This window comes from Aedes albopictus, chromosome 3 (assembly GCF_035046485.1).
Source record: "Aedes albopictus strain Foshan chromosome 3, AalbF5, whole genome shotgun sequence".
Lineage (NCBI taxonomy): Eukaryota > Metazoa > Arthropoda > Insecta > Diptera > Culicidae > Aedes > Aedes albopictus.
Genome location: NC_085138.1, coordinates 441,966,950 through 441,979,009, shown reverse-complemented (window position 1 = coordinate 441,979,009; position 12,060 = coordinate 441,966,950). Strand labels below are relative to the sequence as shown.

Genomic DNA, 12,060 nt, shown 5'->3' with positions numbered 1-12,060 from the left:
GTCATAATATTTAGAAGAGAGCGGCTGTCATAATATTTAGAAAATATTTTTGCGCGTAATGTATAGTTATTGACAATTTTGCAAAGTTACGCCTCACGAGTGGTCGTCACAATCTATCAATTGTTGATGATGAACCTAGGCGTGTTGCGTGTTTGTGGAATACTTGTAAGTAAAAGGAAAATCGGGTACTCTTCCTTTCAGTTCCACTACGTTTACGATTCAACTATGCTCATTGATGACCAGATGCAGAGAGGTGGCAAAACAAGCATTTGTAACCCGCAAACGATTTGGTACACATCTGACAGTGCCGCCACTCGCGCGCCCAAACAGCCGAACCTCACCGAATGGGTGGGTTGTATAGGCTCACGCTCGTCACTCACACAGATGCAACATTCGCATATACCGACACTTTACCAATAAAAGCTTCCAGCCGACGATGCTTCGCGATAAGCTCATCGACATCATCGAAAGCGATGAAAAGAACGGCTTAGCTGGAAGGTAACGGCGAAAAGGAATAACCAACAAGGCTGATTAGCGTCGAGTCTGTTCGTGTACAATTTATAGGGTAGGTTGGTTTGGCAAAATGATAGAAAAAAAACGTATTTGTTGGCTCAAGCTTGATTATTAAAATTCTAGATGAGCAAAAGAAAGTAACACTTTTTTGTTTTATACAAGAAAAAACGTGACTTAAGGCTCACGAATCGCACTGCGGTAGATCACTTGCGATACCAATGAAAACATTCCGAGTGTGGCTTCCAACCGTTCGCCGGAGTTTGCTATCTTCACTGACAAGCATGCACATAAACAAAAGCGATATCTCCTGTTCACTGCTGAGTGTCTTCCAGCGTGTATAAAAATGCAAATTGGAAATCAGGAACCCTGGTGGGTAAAGTCAAGTAAGATGCCATTTTTCATACTTTCATCGTTTTCAATGATAAATAGCCTCATTTGTTAGATATTCAAAGTAGTAACAGCACCTAAACAATATTTGCTTGATACTTCAGCAAAAATAATCACGGAACTTTCAGCTCCGTAAAACGAAAGTGGTGCAAAGACGCCACCTACCATGGGATAAGATAGCCTTAATGGCTCCATTCAAACATGAAGTCCAGTATTTTTCGGGCTTTTTAGACCCCCTTTTCCCTCTTTGTCACGCTTTTTCGTATACTCAATACATGGAGTGTCACACTTCTACAGACAGGGGCCACATTGGCCAGATTTCAAAATACCTGGCAAAAATTTCCAAATCGTAGTAGTCTACTAGTTTGAGCTTAAATGAATGTATTGGAACATTATTTAGATCTCAAATCGGTATTTATGTCATTTTCATTACACTAGTTTTCAAAATAAAACGAAAGTCGTAAACTTCTGTCAACGATAAAAATTTTTGAAGTACAATTTAGCGCTGATTTCGAGTTTTAACTCAATATCGAGTTTTACAATTTTTTAAAATATGGAATTTATTAAAATTCAAATATCTTGCGTTTTGGTCAACCAATTTCAAATATTTTTCCATATATTAAAAGCTGAATACAATACCATTCGATCATCTGAATGCAGGTTTTGCGTCAGATTCATGAAATTCAAGATGTTGCCGAATTTTGGGACGATCTCCTTAAATTTTAGCAAAATTTACAAAAATATATGAAGAAATGTATTTTTTTTCAATAAGAAAAAAACATTCTTAAAATTCTTTCTCAACGTTTTTTCGACATTTCATATGTAGGCGAGTAACAGTAAAAAATTCAGCTCGATCGGAGCATTGATTACGGGGAATGAGATGCGTAAAGTGAGCGACTTTGCTTAAAAATAGAACAAAAATCGATTTCAAATCATCTGCCTTGTATGTAAAGTCGAAAAAATAAAATCCGCTCTACTGTAATGTTTTTCCTTCACGTTTTCGAACTCAGGGCATGATTCTACACCAAAAATGATCATCAGCTTACCGAGTTCAAAAATGCTGTAAACTAGAGTTATATGTCAAAAATTTGAAGAAAATGGTTGTTTTCATACAATTTGGCAACATATTACATATCATCATGACGCTAATGTTTTAGCAGCTGAATTTTTAAGCTATTCTTAATCTATTTTTTTGTTTTTGTTTTTATTAACGTGTATTTTAACACTCAGCTAATTCTACACTTCCTAATCTATTCTGCGGGGAGCAGCGTGGAGCGATTTGACATTTTGAAGTTGAAGTGTAAGAACTTCTTTTACTAATGACAAAAAATGGCAATTTTTAAGCCGAATGTGTTATTTCCATCTCTTGCTCCATTGCAGATGTTTGATATACGCAAAAACTTACGAACATTTTTTTTAAGCAATTGATTGTTTCATGGTAACATACTTTTTAGTTGTTGAACTCGTCAGTGTTCTTTATAAAAAATCAGTAATTTTACGATCAGCAGCTATTCAGTGCTAAATTCAATATTTTAAATTGTTTACAAGCTTGTCAATGCTGCTGATATTATAGATGAATTATCGATGCACTGTAACTCATTAAAACATATCAAAACTTGAGCTTTCATCAGCTTTTCTCAAAATTGGCCCACTGTGTGACCCTTGACATGGATAGCGTGGGCATTAGCCTGGTACACGGTTTATATGGGAAAATATAAAAAATTGGAAAACTCCAACTCCTGTATACTTTTTGAGTTCCATTTTGGTCCCATATCAACTGTGCAAAATTTCAGATCGATCGAAGAAACTATATTTTAGCGCCCGCCATTCTTAGTTTTTCATACGATTTACTATGGGGAAAATTTACTTCTTCAAAGAAAAATCGCTTGAGGTCACCCATTGATCCCTAAAAATAAGTCGTTGAATGATTTCTGTAGATAACTTCACGAGGAATCAGACCTCCAAAGACCGCAAAGCGATGCGACATTCGTGGAAAAAGTTATTAAGCCTTACCCGATCGATAAAATGACGAGATTTTATTATTTATTGTTATTCCTTACACGTTAAACAGCGTTGGCATGCCATTCGGTTTTCAGTCAATAACTTTTTCCACTTGCCTTAGATCGCTTTGCGGTCTTCAGAGGGTTTGTTCCTCGCAAAATTTCCAATAGAAATCATTGATCGATATATTTTTAGGGATTAAGGGGCAACCTGTAGCGATTTTTCTTTGAAAAAGTGATTTTCCCCATAGTAAATCGTATGAAAACTTAAAACGGCTGGCGCTAAAATATAGTTTTTCCGATCGAGCTGAAATTTTGCACAGTTGATGTGGGGCCAACATGGAACTCAAAAAGTGTACAGGAGTAAAATGTCTTTTTGTGTCCCACGCTAGTGGGCGGGCATCAGCAACCATGCGTCTCCATGTGTTTCTCAATCTCATCGAAAACACTTGACTGATAAAGAAATCACCTTCTTATTTGCCGAATTACCTTCTTATTCACCAAATCTTATTTGCAAGCAAGAAAAGCCGAAAGTTGACAATTCGCATTGGGAAATCAAAAGGTTTTCCGTGAGTTCGCCTGCCTGGCTTCTAGAAGGATGTTTTATGCAAACATAGCTTGGCACCATTCATCTATACTGCCGTTCTACGCCCGATTGTCCCAAATGGGAATCCCTTATAACATGGGACAACTATGCGTAGAACGACAGTATAGTGGTAATCAAATTACATTCAGGAATGTGAATAGGACTTTGTCCTGCTAATTGTGTTACTCTAGACTTCCAGAAATAAGTACATAGTTTCTGTCTAAAAAGGGGCAGGCAAATGTAGATCACCCTAATTATTGTGTACCCCCTGAGCACGCCACTGCAGGCCACCCTCTAGCTAGCCAGTGCTCTCCGCGCGTTGGCTGGATGCTGGGCTGATGGGATCCGGAGCCAGGGATTCTGCGAGCGCTTCCCTATCGCTAGCGGAGATGGTTTCGCCGTTTTCATCTGGCCCGCTGCTCGAAGCAACGAGCGCCGGAATTTATAGCAAACATATGGCAGGAGAAAATGAGATCTCCCTGGATGCGCTTGGTACCGCGACCGTCCCCGCAATGGGGGCGGTCGTTGCTGTGCCCCCAACGGCGGTCCGGGGAAATTGATTTTTCGACTGCCAGATATGAATCGTCATAGAATTGATAGTATCACTTGTTTTAATTCATTTTCAGAATTAAAAACAAAGAAACTCGTTTTTGAAAATCCTTTAACAATAGCGAATTCAATTTCCTCGTTAAAGGTATTAAACGCAAACAAAAGAAAACCCTTAGTACAAAACCGATATATCCGAACGGCGAAGCTGATTGATGGATTACCTCCGGGAGTGAAACCAAGAGACGAAAATTAAGAGGGTGGAACCCATTCATTGTTTGGCGATGGGCCGTGGCCGAAAGTGATTTCCCTCCCGAAGAAAGAAGACCTCGAGAGCCGACGAACGTCATAGTGTGTCCCGTGCGCGCGGGGCGAAAATATAACAGGAAGGAAGTTTTCAGTGAACTGTGTGCGGTGGATGCTCAATTAGAGGGCACTTGAAATTGTGTGATTTTTGTGTATTTTTGCCGGTTGTTCATTATTATTTTGCGCGGTTGCACTTGTGCCATCCTTTTTCTCGTTTGCAGTTGCACCCATCACCGGTTGGTTGGTTGGTTTGGAAGCGACGACGACGACGACGACTGCTGTTCCTGCTGTGTCGATGTGGATTTTTTTCATTCGCTCAAGTGGCCTGTTTGAAGTGGTTGAAAAATTAATTTGGACTCTATTTCATTTTCATTAGCATCTTTGGGATGGGGTCTGTGTGTAAAACCAACCGTGTGGCTCGATTACAGTGCAAAAAAGTTGTTTCGAAAAATATTGTTTGCGTTTAGGTTGTGATTCCGGTGCAATTCAATAAAAAAGTATAACACAACAAATTGATAATCAGTGTAACATCATCTAAATACATGTGTCGTTTTGTTAGCTACAACACACTTAAGCTGTTAGTACACAGGGTCAAATATTTGTCCAAAAAGAAACCAATGCTCAAACATCTTGTTTGACTCGATCGAATTTTCATTAGAGTTAAACTGATGTTGTTTCTTGAGTTCTTTCCTTGTCAAATATTTGACCCTGTGTATTTCAGGGCTTACGGTAAAAAATATTTATAACAACTTGGTTCATGCTAAATCTGGAACAAAATTAAAAAACATATATTATCACCTAATATGTGATACAGGATCTACTTGAATATCTTAAATTGTTAAACTATAAAACGCGATAGGCAAGAAAAAGTTTGCTGGTGACGGTTTAGTTTACACTGATAAGCCAGTGATCGTATCCCGATGCTTAGTTTCTTTGATGTTCTTTCATTGTTCACCAGCAAAAAAGTGTTTCTTTGAAAATAGTACACTTAAATTCACCTTCAGATATAGGTAGTAAGGAAAATCAATGATTTTCTTTTGAATTAGAAAGATTTTCAAGTCTATGGTGATATTCCTTATTTGTTTGGACTATACATATAAAAGATGCTCAGAGAAGAACTTCTAACAGAGTAATATAATTATATCTGGTTATACTTACAAAGGTTTTCTTTCGATTCAAACCCATTTCAAGAAGGCTCTCACACATAGGAAAAATTGTTTTCTTAGCAATTTCTTTGAAGAAATGCCTGTAGCAAAATTCCCTAAAAGGATTTCCTGATATGTTTAGGTGGAATTCATTACTTGGGGAGTTTATAATTACAAGCATCAATGAAGAGAATTGCAGCTCTTGGCTGATTTATCTCTATGAGGAAGTTCATCGTATTGTATAACAGATCCCTTAGGAAAAAATGATCACAAATCTTTAGACGAAATTTCGAGAGGAATTCAATTAAATGCAATCCAAACATTAATGGGATTATTCAGCAGTAAATTCAATTACATTTTGAAAGTTCTATTTTTTTCGTAGAATTATTTTGGAAGGCAGACCAAGTACATGACTTCGGCAAATTACGGGGAATTTTTTATAATAATTCAATTTGACAAGAAACAAGTCCTCATATTTTTTTTTTCAAACACATAGACACGTTTGTAGAGAATGAATTCGAAAACTATATTTTGTGATAGACTAAAGTTGTGTGATGATATAATCGTTTTTATATTAGATTTCAGTACATGTGTATTCCGTTTTTGTCAACATTCAGGATGCTCTGTTCACAAAATGGAATATTTTGACATGATATTTTGCATCATTTAAATATGAACTCAAAGTTTTACTAGAAAACACATTCCAAAAGCACAATTATACAGTTTCCTGTAAAATTTAGTTACTTGACATCAGGGTGTATCTGAGAATTAGAAGAAACTGAAATTCATTTGTCAGTTTTTTTCGTTGAACACAAGAATATCGCATATGCCAGTTCTATATCCGGAACCACACCTAAAAATGACGCACTTGCTGGAATGATCAATATCCTCTGAAAAGCGATTTAGATATCATAACAAAGAAGGATATTTCTCGCGTTTAGTATCTTACAGGCGTATCAACAATGATCGATTTCTCTTCATCGATTTTCTCTTCGGATTATTCCGGGAAATATGACCAATATTCGGATAATCACTTGGTGTGCTTCAATGAAGGACGAATAGGACTAGCATCTAAAACAACAAAAAAAAAAAAAAATATTTGCCAGCCAAGTTATTAACCAATGTTGTGGATTAAGGTGGCCCACACTTATATGAAAAACAAAAATTTCGAAAAATGCCAAGTCTTACCTCCTCAATCAGTTGTTTTGGACTCCCAGAAGCTACGTTCAAAATTTGAGAAAAATCGGTTGAGCCTAAGGGGGCGCTCAAAACGCTTGAAGTTTGTATGGGAAAACTTGGCCAAATGTATGCAGAAATTTTAAGTTTTCGAATTTTGCCGCTAGGTGGCGCTGTAAGCGTTCTATAATCAAACCCTTTGGTATTATTGTAGGTGACTATATGCCAAACAAGTTTGTCGAAGACCGCAAAGTGATCCAACGTCTGTGAAAAAAGTTATACCCTAGGAAAAGTGAGGATAAATTTTATTGTTATTTTTCCAATACATGTAAAGGAATAATATCAATAATGAAATCTCAATACTTTGCCTCACTTTGCCTAGGATATAACTTTTTTCACAGCCGTCGGATCACTTCGCGGTCTTCGACAAACTTGTTTGGCATATAGTCACCTACAATAATACCAAAGGGTTTGATTATTGAACGCTTACAGCGCCACCTAGCGGCAAAATTCGAAAACTTAAAATTTCTGCATACATTTGGCCAAGTTTTCCCATACAAACTTCAAGCGTTTTGAGCGTCCCCTTAGGCTCAACCGATTTTGCTCAAATTTTGAACGTAGCTTCTGGGAGTCCAAAACAACTGATTTAGGAGGTAAGACTTGGTATTTTTCGAAATTTTTGTTTTTCATTTAAGTGTGGGCCACCCTATTGTGGATGCTATCGATTGGTAATTTTGTACTTGGAGATTTTTCGGCCTTGCAGTCTCCGGTGCAGTCAAAACGACATATCCCGAGCAGAAGAAAAAAACTCAATAAAAGCATATTTTGATACGGAGATCAAAAAGTGATATTGTTTTGTTTGATGTAAGAGGTAAAAGTACTGGAAACAATAACTGAAATTTACCCCTTCACCAACATCATCATAACAAATTTAACTCTTTTGAGAGCTAACCTATAGCAGCGAGCTATTCGGTTGATCTTCAAATAGCAAATTTTGCTATTGGCCAGACGTCCTAGGAACATTTGTTTGCTATTATTTTCAGTACTTTTACCTCTTGTCTTATATCAATCAAACCAATAGCACGTTTTGATCGTCAGTACTTGACCTCTGCCAAGGATATTTTCGATGTCCGACGTTTCAATGGATCAATTTGTTTAAATAGAACCCTTGAGAAAGATGGCATAGTCCATTGAAACGTTGGGCATCGAAAATATATGTCGTTTTGACTGCACTGGAGACTGCAAGGCCGAAAAACCCCCAAGTTATTAACCAAAGAGAAAATCGACGAAGAGAAATCGATCATTGTAGTTACGCCCGTACTAAGCGCGAGAATATAATTCCTTCCTTTTGGAAGGAAAATTAATCGGCCAAATTTTTTTGGGACAGTGGAGATAAATCAAAACTTATGAATAACAAAGCGTAACATTTTCATATCAAGAGCAAACTTATTTGTCTTTGACAGATTTCGGGCCGCTGACTCCGAATCCGGGCTCAAATTTGCTTCAGCACGTCACAACTGTGAGCTATACAAATTTGCTTCAGTACGTCACAACTGTGAGCTATACCTCAATGTACAGGGTATAATGTGCGATTTTGGGCTTTTTTGATTGCAAGCCATAAAGAATGGAAATACTTTTTTAAGCAATCAAGGGGTAAATTGTTCAATTAACATCTAAATTACTCATGCAAAATATTTCGATTTACCAATTCAAATTTCATAAATTTATGCATTTTATGTTAGTAAGTAAACCAGAGTTGCACTCTGTCACTGTCAATGGTAAGCAAATTGTTGATTTTGATAGATCGACTACGATCCAAGTCAGCGTGCGCTCTATTGAGTCGCCGTGACTTTCCTTGTTCTAACAGCACTGGACTGACTGTGATGGTGTGTAGATATCACTGATAGGCCACCTTTAAAATTCGTTTATAAATCCAAATGCAGATTTACCAAGATGATATTTTAATATGTGACACAGAATAACAAGTTTTACATGTTGGTCACAAAAAAATTTGAGTTTTGGCGAAAACAACTAAAGTATCACAGCAGTTGTAATGATTGTGATCTAGAGTGCGGATCAATATCAGGTCGTTGCCTGTCATTGTCGTTTTGATATAGAACGGCCTGGAGTGATAATGACGATGGTGCAATATCAGTGTCACCTGACAAGACAGATATTACGCAACTCTGAAGTAAACTACTGTTAGTAAGCATGCAACTTTTGGAGGGTTACTTGTATGGGAAGTATCGTACCAATCATAAAACGTTTATAACTGTAAAATTCGAAGAACGAAATATTTTGCATGATTCGTTGATGTACACGCTATTTGACCAATTTACTTTTTGATTGCTTAAAAAATATTTCAATGCTTTTTTTTTGTTTGTATTAACGTGTATTTTAACTTAAATGCTAATTCTACACTTAGAATTCTATGCTTAATGGCATACAAAAAATCCCAAAATAACATATTCTGCCCTATAAATTAAGGTAAAACTCATTTTTTTTTTGTTTTTATTTATGTGTATTTTAACTGGTTGCTAATTCTACACTCAGGTAAAACTCAAAAATGTCATGTGCTAGAGCAAATCTGAGCCCTGATTTAGATTCAGCAGCCCAAAATCTGCCAGAGACATATAAGTTTGCTCTTGACTCCATGCATTTCCTTTTTTTTTAATTTTTAATAACGGTGAAAAATTTTCAAAATCAGTTTCCTAACCCATTTAATAGAAAAATGAAGGAATCTCCTGTTTTTTTTTCCTGGTGGAAAATGTTTTTCATTTATCCACAAAATATTTTTTTCGAAATTTAGTTTAAAAATGTTTTTTTTTTTTGTAAAATAGAAACGATTTCGAAAACTTTGCTCCATTTTTTAATAAAAAAAAATCAAAAACCAAAAAGTGGAGAAATGGATCCAGTTTTTCCTTAGGCGCTTATCGTCGCATTCAGCAATGAAATCAAAAACATACTGGAGGTTTTCACCATAAATCCTAAATAGAACAGAAATGCGTTTGACTCTCCAGCGACAATTAATACTGGACAGTCACATAATAGCCGTCTCAATAATAAGGTCTCAATTTCACAGTTACAAAATAGACAGATGTCAGTTTGACATCGGTTAATCTTTTTCACATATGATATCTGGTCAGGCAATGTCCTGTGAAGAGCCCAACGATTATGCTCAGAGATTTTTTATTTAGATTTAGTAACTTTTTTGTAATTTTGCTATATGGCGTTATAAACAATTTGCAGCAATGTTCCTGGCTCTCTACAGTGACAGCCTGCCAGCTACCCAGCCAGCAATTTGGTTTCTACATATATCAAAATTGCATCTGAAATAGTCACACATATATAGCACCAAAGAAATCGTATTTAATGCACGAAACATGCATATACACACTAAAGTGGAGGCCATATCGAAACATATATACGATTTCTGCGATTCCATCCAACATGATTTACGATTAATCGAAAAATTTCTACGATCTCGCCGATTTTCTCCGTATAAATATACGATTTGCATGATCTTATTACGATTGAGTGTACCGATATGCGACTCAAGATCTTCAAATAATCGATGGGAATCAAATTCAGGTCCTTTGATTAAGAACTGAGCGTTATCTCTATTGGCTATATTGCCAAGTTGGACGTAGAGAGTTCAAAGTGAATGGGATGAAACGAATAAAAATTAGCATGATACGGTGCGGGACTTGTGGTGGGAGCGTTGTTGTTGTGCATTGAGTGGCAACAAAAGTGGTGCCGTGCAAGAGGCTCGGAGTTCACATCGCAGTTGGAATCTAAACACCACTTATTATAAGTGAGCTGCTGTATGTTAAAGTATGAAAACCTACATATTTGGTTGAAATTATTGCTACCATAGTTGGCATTCGTCAAAAACAACAAAAAAACAAATTTGTGATGAAGAATAAGTTTTCCTCTCCTCCGAGATTAAAATTCGACTGCACTTTTAATAGTAACAATCATATGCGACTGTAAAAATGAATATACCATTTCTACGATTTCGTTCACTTCGTATACGACGCAAGTATGACACAAACGATCAATATACAATATTATTATCGTTGTATACGATTGCACCGATTTTGATCATACCTCTAGGAAGACAGCTCTATTTAGCAGATTTATATACGATGTAAAGCGACAATTTTCACGATTCAAAGAAATCACATATACGATGCTACCGAACTTGAAGCTCAACACTCAGAACGTATGATTCTTTACGATTCTATCCGATTCTGTGCGATCCTACCGACAGTATCTAGCACCTTTTATGATCGGAGACGACTATATGAAACGAAATCCAGATTGTAATTTCATTTGGCATAAAATGTGATTTTACGCAATCATTGTCAACAAATATACATATTATTATACAATTCTGATTCAATATATGAAAATATACTATTTTTGCCACACAATGATTTACGACATGTGGTTGCCTGGGTAGGTTACGCACCAAATTGTTGATATTGGCTGAAACATTGAAGCGGGGGATGATGGCAGAAAAAATAAATTAATAGGATTTTAAAGTAAATAGTCAGTGATTTTATATTATACTTTTTTATTACGTTTTATAGTAGAACTATTGAACTTTTTACTCCTTTTTTTGTCACGACACTCCCACTGACATCCCTGGATATATGTCATTCATAAAGGAATTACCGAAAAAAAAAATCCTGGAGTAATTCCTAAGGGAATATTTGAAGGAATCTCAATTCAAATCTCTGAAGAAATCCTTGTTAGGATTCCAGAAGAAATTCCTGGAGGAATTCACAGAAAATTTCTGGAATAATTGAGGAATACCTGAAGCATATCCTGGAAGAATCTTTGCAGAAATGGCTTGATAATTTCTATCATGAATTCCATGAGAATTCCTAGCAAGAAGTTATAAACAATCTAGGAATCTCTGCAAGAGTTTCGGAGGATCTGCAAGCACTCGGAGTTTTCGAGCGACGTGTGCAGGAGAATGGTGTGTGGCGGAGAAGGTAGAACCACGAGCACACTGCACTTTACGGCGAACGCAGCATCCAGAAGGTGATCAACGCCGGAAGGATACGGTGGGCAGGACATGTTGCAAGAATGCCGGACCACAACCCTGTAAAGCTGGTGTTTGCAACTGATCCGGTTGGCACAAGAAGGCAGAGAGCAGGATGGGCGGACCAGGTGGAGCGTGATCTGGTGAGCATTGGGCGCGACCGAGGATGGAGAGCGGCAGCTACACACCTAGTATTGTGGCGTACTATTGTTGATTACGTCTTGTCTTAAATGTATGTAATGTATGCAAGAGTTTCGGAAGAAATCACTACAGAATTTGGAATTTGGAATACCATGAGAAAATCCTAGAGGAATCCCTAAAGGAAACCTCTGGATATCCACAGAAGAC

General features: G+C 36.9%; 1 long non-coding RNA gene across 1 annotated transcript; it reads left to right on the top strand.

The window, feature by feature from the left end:
- Window positions 1-3,872: 3,872 nt before the first annotated feature.
- Window positions 3,873-10,230, top strand: LOC134289899 (uncharacterized). Its single transcript, XR_009998737.1, has 2 exons — window positions 3,873-9,146; window positions 9,213-10,230. It is a non-coding gene; the product is annotated as an uncharacterized LOC134289899 (long non-coding RNA).
- The last annotated feature ends 1,830 nt before the right edge of the window (window positions 10,231-12,060 follow it).